A 13,553-nucleotide genomic window follows, 5' to 3' on the forward strand; every position below is an offset into this window, starting at 1 on the left:
TCATGACATTTTAATAAACTCAGAAAGTAATAATTGAATTTACATCTGTAACTGTTTAAGTTTTGGAGTCAGCTCAGTTTAAGATGGCCGCCACAGCTAAGCAACCTTTGCAAATGGCTATAATTTCCCTGGCTTCACAGATCCTGTGCTAAAATTTGGTGTGGTAGTAGCTGAGAGTCATCCGCAACACATACTGACCATGCAGGGTCTGTTTTTAAAATGTTGCCCTTTATTAATAAAGTCAACTCTGTCTGTCTGTTAGCCAAATATCTCACAAATCAATGCATGGATTTTAATGAAACTTTCAGAAAGTAATCACTGGATGTACGTCTACAACTGATTAACTTTTGAAGTCGGTCAAATTCAACATGGCTGCCACAGCCAACTGGCTTTAGAAAACACAAAAATCATTATAACTCAGTCAGTTTTACAGATATTGAGTTAAAATTTTGTGTGGAAGTAGCTGAGAATAATTCACATACACATGCTAATATATTATGTGCCACGCTGTGAAATCGGGTGACATCTCACTTAATGTTAGTTTCAAAGTTTAACCAAAGGGTTTATAACTCAGTTATTTCACAACATAAGAAGATTTTAGATTAAAACTCTGGGATTAAAGGGGGCAGGCAACATGCATTCATTCATTATTTTGATTTGTAATTTAGGTTTACTTTTATTAATTCTAAAATCACAACAGGGAGGAAAACCTAGAATTACTGTATGAATGAAGAAAGGCAGCTGAAACTTAAAAAAAAAAGACTCAAGCATTACCAAAATAGCTCTTTTTTAACTTGACTCTCATCTGCCTTTGGAAGTGTATTTGTGTGTTAATAAATGTCAGATTCACATGTTTTCTTTTCTATTTTTTTCTGTCATGAGTGGGAGCTGCAGCTCTCAGGCTGCAGTGGTGGAATTATTATACATTTATCACTGATCTTACACACGCAGTCACAGAGAAGTTCACATATGTGTGTGAGAGCAAATGAACGTGTGCGTCTCTGCGTGTGTGCTTTCGTTTTTCCTGGGGACCTTCACCCGAACCCACTGGCGTAAAAAGTGGGTCAATCCCACATTGGGAAGTCAAGCAGTGACAGGTCTATGAAAGGCAGGGAGAAGTGAAGGAGGAAGAGGAGGAGGCGGCGCACAGGCCTCTCTGTAAATCAGAGGCAGCATCGCAGCTGAGGCAAACGTACAGCGTGTGTGTGTGTGTGTGTGCAGCATGTATGCTGCGTGCTGCCTATGTGGGTGGACTGAGCGGCGAGCTAATCAGATGTGTTATGTGTATCGGGTGAAAGCGTGGCAGCTCACGGAGTATGTGAGAAATCTGCCTTTGACCTTAAATCTCACTTTCGTGCCGCGGCAATTGACGACTTGTCACACGAGAGCTGATTGAGACATGTTCTGAAGGACAAGTCAAAGGCTGAGAAAGTATGCCTTCAGAAAAACACACTCGTCACAATGAAAACACTTTAGATAGCAAAAAAACCCAAACATTTTTGAGTTGTTTTGTTGCTTCATACTATTTTTATTGAGGCTTTTAGGCACCCTTACAATCAAATTAATTGCCTGACTCCTTTTCTTTTTCAAGGTTACTCTATTCAGAACTAAACTCTACGTTCATGTGATACCACGTTGAGTTTAAGTTCTGAGTTATGACTTTCAATTGGATTTTTTTTTTTTTTTTTTTGCACAGTGGGGGAGTTCCCTTTTTTTTTCTCGTCTATTCTCTGCTTTTACCCCTAACAGAAAATGTCTTTAGAAGTCTTCTCCCATGAGAAGAATGCAACAGATCCCACACTGTTCATTGTTGTTTCCCTCTTCAACACAACAGTGTGGGCTGAGATGGGGGGGAAATGGAATTACAAAGATCAAATTTTAATCTTCTTTGATCTGGTTTGTTAAGAGAAGATTTTTAGTAAGTTTGTGGATGGATGAGAATGCTTTGCATGATTTGACAGTGAAGCATATGAGAGAAAGGGGACAGTGAGAGCAAGAAAGCGTCAGGGGAAAAAAAAAAAAAAAAGATGTTTAACTGTCCTTTAGGGTTTGATATGCATGAGAGGAGGAGTTGCTTCTTGCAGGGAGAGTGGGCTGTTTATTTACAGCACAGACTCTGTCTGCCTCAAGGGCTTTCCAGGGAAGCTTGTCCCCATCATAATCATCACTACCTCAGCTCCTGCACCTCTACCCTCCAGCTAAACGGTGCAGTTAAGCTCCACCCAGCCAGGGAAGACAGCAAACACAAAAAGGATTGGATTGGGGTGGTGGTGGTGGTGGTGTGGACTCTCTGCCTCTCTTAACCTTTGGCAGAGACCTCTTCTACCCCCCCTCCCCCCCTCCCCTCCCCCCATCCTCAACTCGTCGAAAGCTGAAAACAGGGGAAACCATGCAGCGCCTCTGCCACAGCAGCAAGGAAAACAAGGAGACTCCTAATGCCAACGAAGTGCTTATTAAATCCCAGGCAGCCTTGGAAATTGCACAGCGCAGCCAGTCAAAATAAGAAATTGTTTGTTGTTGGTTTATTCACTCTGCCTCCCTCTTATCCCACATGCTTTCTTAACCTCCTTTGGATCAGCCCGGACTTTCTGGTTTTGTGTTTTCCTCCTCCCCCCACCCCTTCTTTTCATCTTTGTGAGAAGGTGATATATGACTGAGGCAAAAATCATGGGACATGACAGGCAAGCAACAAAAACATGCAGATGTGACAGCGTGAGAGAGCCACTGGAGGGCAGAAATAAGGGGGGTGGGGGGTGGGGGGGTGTTTGGGAAAAAAAAAATGGAAATGACAGGCACAAACAGGGAAATCTGATAGAACTAAGAAAAAAATGTGCAGTGAAGAGGAGATAGAGAGGGAGAAACAGAGAGAGAGAGAGCGTGCCCGTGGGATGAAATGTTTGAAACACTGGAGGAGGTCGTTAGTGAGGAGAGAAGGTTGGGGTACACAGTGAGCAGCAGATTGTGGGGGCGCGTGTTGTCGAGGTGGCCCGGGTCCCCGGTGCCCTCCTGTTTCATGGCTCTCGCAGCCTGTCAGTAAAAACAGCCCAGCCATGTAGACAGCTGTGCTCCGGAGGCTGCGGGGGCGAGAGGAGAGCACAGAAGAGAGGAGAGGACCTTTTGTTTTCCATTTTGCTCCATCCGTGTCCTGATTTTGCCTCCCGGCTCGTTGTATATACACTCCATCAAAATTTCTGGGCTCTGCCATGTTTGTTCTCTTCATCTGGAAAAAAAAAGTACCACAAAAGAAGCAAAAGTCTCAAGTTTGGATTCATCAGCCTTGGCAATATTTGAAAATTTGTTTCAAGTTTGTGGTAGGGTTTAGCTGTTCTGAGGCAAGTGAAACAATATAGATACAAATGCCCCCTTCTTTCATGTCTCCCCATTGTAACCCAGCTCCATCAGGCTGCATTGGATATCGGTGAAATAGATTTTGTTTTCTGTGTGATGGCATATCCGTGGAGAAGAACTAAGAAGTGCATGCAGTACATTGAGCTATAGGTCGGCAGACGTAACAGGCTGCTATTTCCACTCGCCTGAAATCAATCACAGGTCTGTTCAAGTGATTTCTATTGGGCCCAGAAAGTCCTGGCCACAGGCTAAAAGGATAGATTCATTCCCACTTCCCCCGAACAAAACATCTCCCAATGTGGAGACTTAAAAGAGTATGACAGCTTGTCATCCAGATCATCTCTATTCATTCGTACCTTTTTGTGTCCGTGGCTGCAACATCAGAGAGACCCCGCAGATCAATGCTCTCTCCGCTTCCCTTTGAAGGCGCAAGTGCTGTCCCTGCGTCGCCCCTCCTTCCCTTTAACTGACCTTCTCAGTGCCTCTTGAAGGCCTCCACTTTACCTCCACTCCTCCTGACCTCCTCCCCTGCTTCTCCACCACTTCCTGCCATCTCGCCCTTGTTTACGAGCCTCTCCCCTGGAAGGACAGGTTAATGGAAGACCTGGCTCAGCTCAGGTCTGGTTCTTATTCATTTCCCAGTAAGACTTTTCATCTTCTACATATGCCGGTGGCGATGTTCTCCTCTCTTAAGGTTTCTGAGTGTTATTTTATGCGGTAACCTTGAAATGAATAACAACGTCATTTAAAAAGAATCAAATATACAAACACTGACATTTCAGAAAACACTATAATTTTCCCCATTGCTTCCTGTTTTCATTTAAATCATCTTCTGTTTTCAATTATTTTATTGCAATGATACAAAATACCCCCTAAGGAGACAATAGAAAAAATAAGGTTGCAGATTTTTGTTTTCTTCCAGATTCTAAATGATACAATTTTGACTAGAAGACCAGGACCTGAGCTGGAGAAATGATGCATGAGACCAAATTGCTTGGGAAATGAACTACTTTGTCATGCGCCGGCATAGTGGAAAGAAATAACTGCCCATTTGGAGAATGTAAATGAGCATCTTTGTGCTTTTCATGAGCCCAAAGGCTTTTAGCTCATGAGTTGCAATAAGAAGCCCACTACTTTTAGTTTTTGTGTAAGGAGTGCCATTAACTTGTACTACAGAGGTCATCCAGTATGTGTCAGAGAACCATGTGATCTTTTTTTTCATTCATTGAACCACAAAAAAGAAATTGTTTTTAGTTCCTTGCCTTGTGTGAGTCCTGTTAAAAAGAAAAAAAATTCCCGCAACAGAAATGGTTATCTTGTTCTTGGCATTGGGCTGCACAAAAGGTCAAGGGGACAAAACCATACCTGCTCTTCTGCAATTTCCCAAAAACAATCCAGAACAGAGGTCTCGTCAAATTTCTTCAAAAGCAATTAATCTAAAGGGTTTGCCAGATTTTGCCTACTTAATTTATAAACTCTCGTATTATACAGGAGAGGAGCTCAAAGATTGCAAATCCTTTGAGGCATACAATCAGTTGATGCAAGGATGGTTACTCATAATAGGCCCAGACAGAGGCCTGCAACTAGATCTAATGTTAAATCAATGTTGTAAAGTGTTGCTAAAATGCACAGAATATTATTTACTCAACCTCTGTATTTGCAGTGAATATACAAGGATATGTAGACGTGTGTTTATTCACTTTAAACATAAAATATTTAGTCTCAAGTGAAGATTTTCTCCTGCAAACTCAATGGATGGGGAGAGCTTTAAACAGACTTGAGCCAGGGACTTTGGCTCAAGATGGGCGGAAGTTGGTAAAATAAGAAGAGTGATAGATTTGCTAATAATAGATTGACCAAATTGTTCTGTTGAAAAATACCAGGGCTGCAGTCGCTTTAATCCAAATAGACCTCCATTCAGTATTGTTCTTTGGTAAACAATGGAAAGGCAAGTTTGGTTTATCCCTTTGACACTTTGCACAGCCAAGCACAAGACAACCATTTTGCTGATTTTAGTGGGAAAGTATGCTATTTTAACTGGATTCACACAAAGGGATGGGCGACCAACAAGGTAAGCATAGATCACGTGATTCTCTGATGTGTGCAGGAGAGACTATATTACCAGGCAATTGCTTTATAAAATTACAAAACCGCATACATTTCATCTGTTATTTACTTAATACCACAAAAAAAGCAAAACACAATCATAACATTAGCTGACCCTTTTCACCATCGCAAATGAATGGACTATGACATAAATTCAACTTCATCTAACAGTTTTAAACCATAATTCAGCAACCAAGAGGTCTTAGCTTTGCCAATATTGGTCCTATGAGCTTGTGATTCTGTGTTGTGAAAGTTGATCCAGCCACTTGTACATTTTAGTACATGTAAGTTCCTACTATCTAGGACAGATCAAGTGAAAAAGAATCTCTTCACTCTTAACTTCACTGATATTATACTCAGTCTGTTTTGCTCTTGTCATCATCTGTAGCCAATAAAAAACAAACCTACCATTTCTGGTTTCTGACCGAATTTCATGTTTTTTGTCATGTTTATGTTTTTCAGATTTTTCCCCTTTCCTTTATTGCTAAAATGTGTTCTGCATCTGTGGACCATCACAGTGTAGCCCTCAATTAAAGACAGAAGAACATACCAGTGAAACAGGCTGCAGCATACAAGGTCCCCCTGTAAATCAGCTCCCAAGGACACAGTAACAACCTCCTGAAAACACAGAAATACAAGTGCTGTCATCTTTATTAGGGGTAGAATGAAAGACAGGAGCAGCAAAAATGAGAAGCCAGGCCTGCACCGTTAATGCTCGGACTGGGTGGCTTAAATCACCTTGACTGGTTGAGCTCTAAAACTGAGCCAACTCCCTCCTGCCCAGAGGGAGACCAGGAAACTTGGCAACCAGTAAACAACTTCCGCCTTACGCTCTGCAATCCTGGGAGGGAGAGGAAACGACATGTCCTTGGGATTTCAACTCTGACCCTCCTTCCATGATGAAATATGGACCTTGCCCAGTGGTGTAAGCCTGTTTGAACTCAACTCTTTAATGGGCAAGGTTGTGGAAGTGTTGTTTTTTTTTTTAAATTGTGCTTTTGTGTTCTTTGCATTTTTGTGAGACTCCAAGGAGCTCCAGAACAAAGTTATGTAACTGCAATACAATTACTAGTGTCTCTTACAGGAAAACATGGTTTTGATTGTTGTTATGCTTCATTTAAAGTAATGGCTTCAGAGAGATCTTGGTTTTAAATGAATCATTCTATTTCGAGGAGTATGTGTCACTTTTTTTAGTCTGATGAGTTAATTATGTCTAAACAATTTTGAGTCAACTAGGGGAATATAACTTTTATTACTAATCTGAGTTGGTGTGTAAAGGCTTGTGAGATATGTTTGCACACGCTTAGCTGAGGCTTTGATAAAATGACCTGTGTGTATTACCAGTTTCTCTGTATAGTCATATTCGGTATGATACTCTGCACGCAATCAATCAGTAAAGCACAGTGACCTTTACTGTACTGATGAGCAGCTTTTCATTTGACAATAAGGGAAGATTTATTCCTTCCGAATCAGCAGAGGACTTTTCTAAGGTTTAATGGGCTGTGTTTTGCCCCACAAAAGTCATGTGTTCAAGGCAGTCCTCTTTTTCTCTCATTTCATCTATCTCTGGGAGTACTTTCCCCTAGGGGCTACAAAATAGCCTGCTGGTTTGTGGCACCTGTATTGCAGAGCAAAAGATGCATACATGGGTTTTTATGTACTCCATGTACTCCAGGATGTGTGATTCTTTTTTTTTTTTTTTGAAAATTGGTAATAAGCTATTGTGGAATGACTTCTGAAGATTATATATGTGGTGCGGGCTCAGAGATGGATAACGGGTCATATTTGGCATTGATATAAACAGCTAATAACAAACACAGAAACACACACACAAGTGGGATTCGAGGCGTTCCACTTCCCTTCAATTTCTCCTGCTGTGGCTGTTAGTGGAAGTAATTTGGAGTCGTCCCTGTTTCCATGGTGCATCTGAAATACAAGACGTCTTTGAACAAATTGATCGGTCGGCTGTCCTTCACGCTGTGCCTGGTGCTCCCCTAATTGTCAATGCACATGTTTCCATTTCGGCTCTTTTAAATTTCAAATGAAGATGGGCGAAAAAGAGGGCTGCCTTTTTCTTCTTCTTTTTTTTTTTGTGGATTCAAAAGGCACCTTCGGACTATGGGATGGTGGCCACAAGTGTCGTAACCTAGCAACCAGGAAGTCGCCATGTGAGAAAGCGCAGAGAGAGAGAGAGAGGAGAATTTAAAAAAAAGCCTTTGTTTTTTGCCTTTGTTTGACCAGCTATTTTAGGACCTTTGAACGTTTCTCTCTCACACAAGGTTTTAACTATTTTTAGCATCATCTAGTGCTTCCTGTCCTTTCTTACTGGAGGAACACTGCTTAACCCCGTTTTCTATTTCTGTTGTGTTGCCTGCATCTGTTCCTCAGATCTGCACGAGGAAATTAAAAGGGAGGATGATGGTTGCAGTGTGCATGTGTCTGTGTGTGTAAGAGGGAGTTCGGAAGAGGGAGTGAGAGACAGCAGGACAGAAAACGAGGGAGGAGAAGAGACAGGCGGAGTGTTTTCCATCTGTTTTTTTGGCTGGATGTAGTCTTTTTGTTTGAGGCGAACATGCCGAGCAGCATGTTTTGCATTTAAATCTGGTTGTCTCACCATCTGGGTTATTACCTATTACTGAACATTTTCTTTGTCCCTGTTTATACTGTATATTGGTGTTAGCTGTGTTTATACACTCATGTTTGATTTAACAGCACACGTATATGTGTAGTTCTCTGTTGTTTTTGCAGAAACACGGTCTGGTGGCTGCTCATTGAATTAAAATTACAGCATTGTAGTTGTAAAAGGTACAAATTTTCTGATATGGGTCATTTTAAACCCTTTAAAAGGCAAGAAAATACCAAGTATTAGTGTGTCACTAAAAATTAACTTGTCAAAGAGTACTCACTTGACTTAAGATTACAATTCTATTTCATTTTTCAGATAACCAGGTGACCTTTAAATAAAACACAGATGAGTTACGTGACTTGTTTTGATACATGATATCTATTCATGGGTGTTTCTTTGTGTTATCTAATAAAAAATCCAAAAGTAAAGCAGTGTGAAATCCATAACGTAGCTTTTGCTCAAAGTGGCAAAATGTTTGAAGTTTTTTTTTTTTTTTATACGACAAAAGAAAATCCCTTCTTTATTTTCCTTAATTGAGAATATTTTCTAAATTTTCTCTAGCCTGAAGTTATTCTGACTACTGTCTGCTACATGGATACTTTGGCATTGATCTAACTATTGACAGGAAAGACTGAGCAGTCAATGTCTCACTTGTCTATGTTTTGGTGGACATTTATACATGAAGCACCGGTCAGTTTTGAGATTTTTAAGGTGCTCCATTTTGTGCTTCAACACCATAAATAAGGCAAAAAAGTATATATCTTTCTACTATACATATAACTAAATATCTTTTAGTAGAGTCATCTGTATTTTTTACTTTTAAGTATCCCTTTTCAAGTACCTGAGATTTATATTTGGCACCAAAGTAGTGTAAGTATAAATGACTCAAAATAAGTCAGCAGTATTCATGCTTTGAAGAAACAAATATGACACTGGTACAAATAAATGCCTCATTCAGAAGTTACACAATAAGCCTTTTGACTTTGTCACTGTGTTTGTTTGCATATTTTTCTTTTCATTTGAATGAGATTTATTGAAAACAAAGCTAAATATCAACTGACTTGGCTTTGCATCTTGTTCATTTCCTTTATTTATACAAGTTAGTCTCATTGAGACACAAATGTCTCATTTGTTTATCAAGGAAATGTCCAAATGTAATGAAGATCATGAGATTTTTCAGTTACAAAAAGCATTAAAATCAAAGTAGTTTTTTTTTTATTTTTTTTTTAAATCTTTTTCTGTGCCACCAAAGAAAATGTTTACATGGTTTTCACATTTTTATTGCCACATTTCCCTTTCTCACTGTGCACATCAAATAAAACTGAAAATCGACTGATGTCTTCTCATAATTATCCTTATATTCCAATTGTGTCTCATTCACTCATACCTTAAATTTGCATAGTCAAAGCAGTGATCATTTACATAATGGTATAGTTGCAATTCATTTTTTATTCCTTTACCCTGCTTAAGGCACAGCAGCTCCAGACTGTGTCTGTGGGGAACGATATGGGGGATAAAATAAGGAAATCATGCAGGGGAGGAGGTGCTCAGTAGCTGATGCATAGCTCTCTGGTGGCAATGTGATTTTACTGTCATTGGCTGAAGAAAGGTCACTGCAAAGGCGCATTGAAATGGGGGGGAATAAATAGGCAAGCATACTGCAGTGCATAGGGAGAGTGGGCTCACCAATGAAGTCCCAATCTATTCCCCTCACGCTCCCTGTTCACTCCCATTACAGACCTCATCAGCATCAAATCCCCACTAGCAGCAGCCGCAGCACGCCCTCCCCCACATACAGTAACACCAACTCACATACATCTGCAGGCCTTGCAGAAATGAGGCTGTTTGTTAATTTTTTTTTTGTTTATGTGAATGTACGCACTGTATATTTGTGCTGATGTTTATTTCTGGATATTATTTATTTATTTGTTTATTCATGCCACGTTTTAGCTGCTGCGTTCTATATGGATTGTTTCTGGTGAATTGTATTGTATATTAATCTATGTTGTCAAATGCCATCTGTTCCGATGGTCTTCAGTTCTAAGCAATGATTCGAGCTGACAAAGACTTATCTCCTAAATGCAAAAAAAAAAAAAAAATATATATATATATATATATATATATGTGTGTGTGTGTGTGTGTGTGTGTGTGTGTGTGTGTGTGTGTGTATGTATAAGATCTAGCTTGAGTATTATTGTTTATTCAAACACTATAGCTTAATGTGATGAAGTCTGTCGGAGATTTCTGGATGGGAGGCAGATGATAAACTCCCAGTGAAGAAGGTGCAGACAGCTAAAAGTTTGCATTTAAAACTTTGACCTGATAGTTGTGTTATAGCACACGAAAACAACTTGATATATCACCCATCCCTATTTTGCTTTCTGGTGATTCCCAGCTGCAGGTTATAATTTTATTAACCACTGTATGACAGCTCTCTCTGTCCCGTCCTTCTGTCCTCTCTGCCTCCCCCATTCGTCTCACCTTAACGTCCTTCCGCCTGAGGCAGTGGACCGCTACATCCAAACAGACACAACAGTATCTCCACTGCCACCACCTTGAAGTCCTACACCCTCTGCGTCCTCCTCAGCTCAGCTCGACTAACATGACAGGTCGGGCAGATGATGATAAATGTTGAGGAGGAAAAGCAATTACTGGATCAGTTAGGTGTAGTGGGGAGCAATCGGGGCACTCATTATCAACAGACCAACAGTAGAGTTTAGGGACTACACAAACACAGAAAACACACAAACACACTCTTCTCTAGACCTAATGCATAGCAACTGTTATGGCAAAGTATTAATCTGTTTCAGTTTTTTTTTTTTATAACTTTAGGTGAACTGAACCAGTGCACATAAAATTAACGTTGAACACACAAATATTCTAAACAAATAATAAACACCTACCAATAAAAAGAGATCAGAGGTGGCAAGCAGATGACAACAACACTTATGGATGCACAGTATGAATAGGTTAATATCAGTGAGGCAGTAATGTGCCGTGGATTTGTTGATTTGAGCTATACAGTTGTCTGACATGCCATCTGCACACCCGTCAAAGCCGAGAATGGTGCATGTATAGAATGTAAGCCAAGGAGGATAAGGCAACCCTGCTGATTGACAGTCACACTGAGGTTGTCATAGGGACAGCTGCAGTCTTCACTGTCCCCTGAGGAGGATGGAGAATCACTAATAATAAAGGAGCGAGACATCCACATAGAGAGGGAAAAAAAATTAGGATATGCTATGTGTTCACCCCGCAAATGCACACAGATAAATGCGCGCTCTTTCTTGCAGGCTAAAGCAGAAGCAGTTTCCTGGGCTCTGTGAGCGGTGGGTGGTGAGATCGCAGGTCAGGCCCACGCAACCCCCCCTACTTTAAGCCATACAGTGTGCAGCCTACACCAGCTACACACTGGTCTGAATGGCAAACAGAAGAAACAGTTGCTTTTGCATGCACACACACAAAGGAAATAACACACACACACAGATGCAGAAACAAAGTTGTTGCATGGACACATTTTTCCACATTGCTGCCCCCCTCTCAGTTAGAAACATGATAATTTAATCTTGATTACCTCAGCTGATGTCAGATTAAACTCTTTGGGATCTATGTGCAAAAAGTTGAACCTGCAAATTTTAGAAAGTCACTTGAAGATGTAGTGGCAGTATGTTAACTTGTGTTTTAAATTGTAATCAAGTCAATTTAAAAAAAAACAACTTTCATTTTTCTCTGACAGAATGACACACCAAAAGTCCACAGGTCGTAATTGTGGGTTTGCTTTCTCACCACGCACTGTAAACGTGTGATTACAAAAAACATCTCGATTCTGTTGGACATCTAATCACTGGTTGTATTGCGGTTCACCCTGATATCACTTTCCCTAATCTTAACTGTTAGAGGAGGTGTGTGTTTGACTTTGATAATGGGTTTGTTTGGGCATTTCGTCTCATGTCTGACCGCATTTGGACCGGACAGGATGTTCTAAACAAGTTCATGCTTGAGGGCCACTGGGAAAGGATGATGCACTGCCACTGTAGGTGGCAAGAGATTCACAAAGTCTGAAAAGTGTGTTTACATGCCTTTATTTGTATGAGTGTGTGCATGTGTGTGTGTATGTATGTGTCAGAGCCACAGTGAATGTTTGTGTATATGGGTGAGTGGGGGTGGTAGGGCTATAATCTGCTCCAAACTGCTTGCGGGCAGAGGCGAGGTGGGCGAGACAGTGATACAGAGAGAAAGCAAGCGAAGGATGGAGTTTGGGAGGGGGGGCTGTAAAGAGGCAAAAAACACAGAAAGAGGAAAAGAACAAGAGGACGGAAGGTGAAATGAGTGAGGAGTGGATTCATATGGCTTACTGATGCTTTACGCTTACTGTACCCACTGTCCTCTCTCCTCTCCCACCCATTGTCATGCCTGGCTCTGTGGGCGCCAGCAAGGCAGCTAATTCCTGTGACATTTACGCTGCTTTTTCAGTCCTCAAAGTGACGCAAGCCTGGCTGCAGTCGGTGTTAGCGCCCACAATGGTCTCAGGTGGATGAGACATGGTAGATGGAGAAGAGTGGACAATGGGCAGCCCAACTCCAACTGGGGTAAATAGGGAGATCCTTAGTAACACTCTCAGAGCCAAGGAAGTGAGTATTATGTTATCTTATACAGTAAGTCTTTCATAAAATAGGATTAGTGTGGGTGGAAGAAGGAGAGATGGAACAGAGGAAAACAAGAAGTGTGAAAGAAAAAGATGGAGAGGAAGAGGGGGAGGAAGGAAGAAATGGGGACTAGATAGTGGAAACCATTAACATTTTTTTTACTTCTTGAGAAACACACTTGAGTTTAAATAAGACTTCAACTAGATTTCATCAGTTCATTTTGAATAATCTAGAAGAACTCTTTTAAAAGCTGCCTGATGTTCAACTCACACACAGATTGTGTTGTCTTAGTGTAACCTTTAAAGTTCTGCAAATCACCTTCAACAATTTTAACCGAAATACATCTGATCAAAGTTAAGAAATACTGTACAATGCAAATGCTATTCTGGTAATCCAGTCCAATATTTAATGAGAGCTGCAAACCATACCTAATTATTTAGGACTTTGGAGACCCGAGTGGAACAACTTGAAGAATTTTTATTCACCTCAGCTCAACTTCAACATTAGACACAAAATTGTTGATAGTTCACAATTCCTTCACATGACATCTGTTTTTATTCAGCTTGTCTTTGCTTGCTTTAGGAACCGAAACTGCTTTGTTTTAAGGATTAAAATGTTGCCTTTACCACATAAAAAACCACAAAAAAAAACCCACCAAAACAAAACTAGAATCTAAAGGTTTGAAAGACAGGAAAAAGTTATGATTTAGTTTGAATTACAGGAATCAGAATGGTACACTTTCACAACTGAATTTGTTTTTAAGTCTTCCCACTAGAGGTGTAAAGATTCATAAATGAGAATGATGATGTGAAACATCCAAACTGGAT

The sequence above is a fragment of the Kryptolebias marmoratus genome, linkage group LG24 (genome assembly GCF_001649575.2).
Source record: "Kryptolebias marmoratus isolate JLee-2015 linkage group LG24, ASM164957v2, whole genome shotgun sequence".
NCBI lineage: Eukaryota > Metazoa > Chordata > Actinopteri > Cyprinodontiformes > Rivulidae > Kryptolebias > Kryptolebias marmoratus.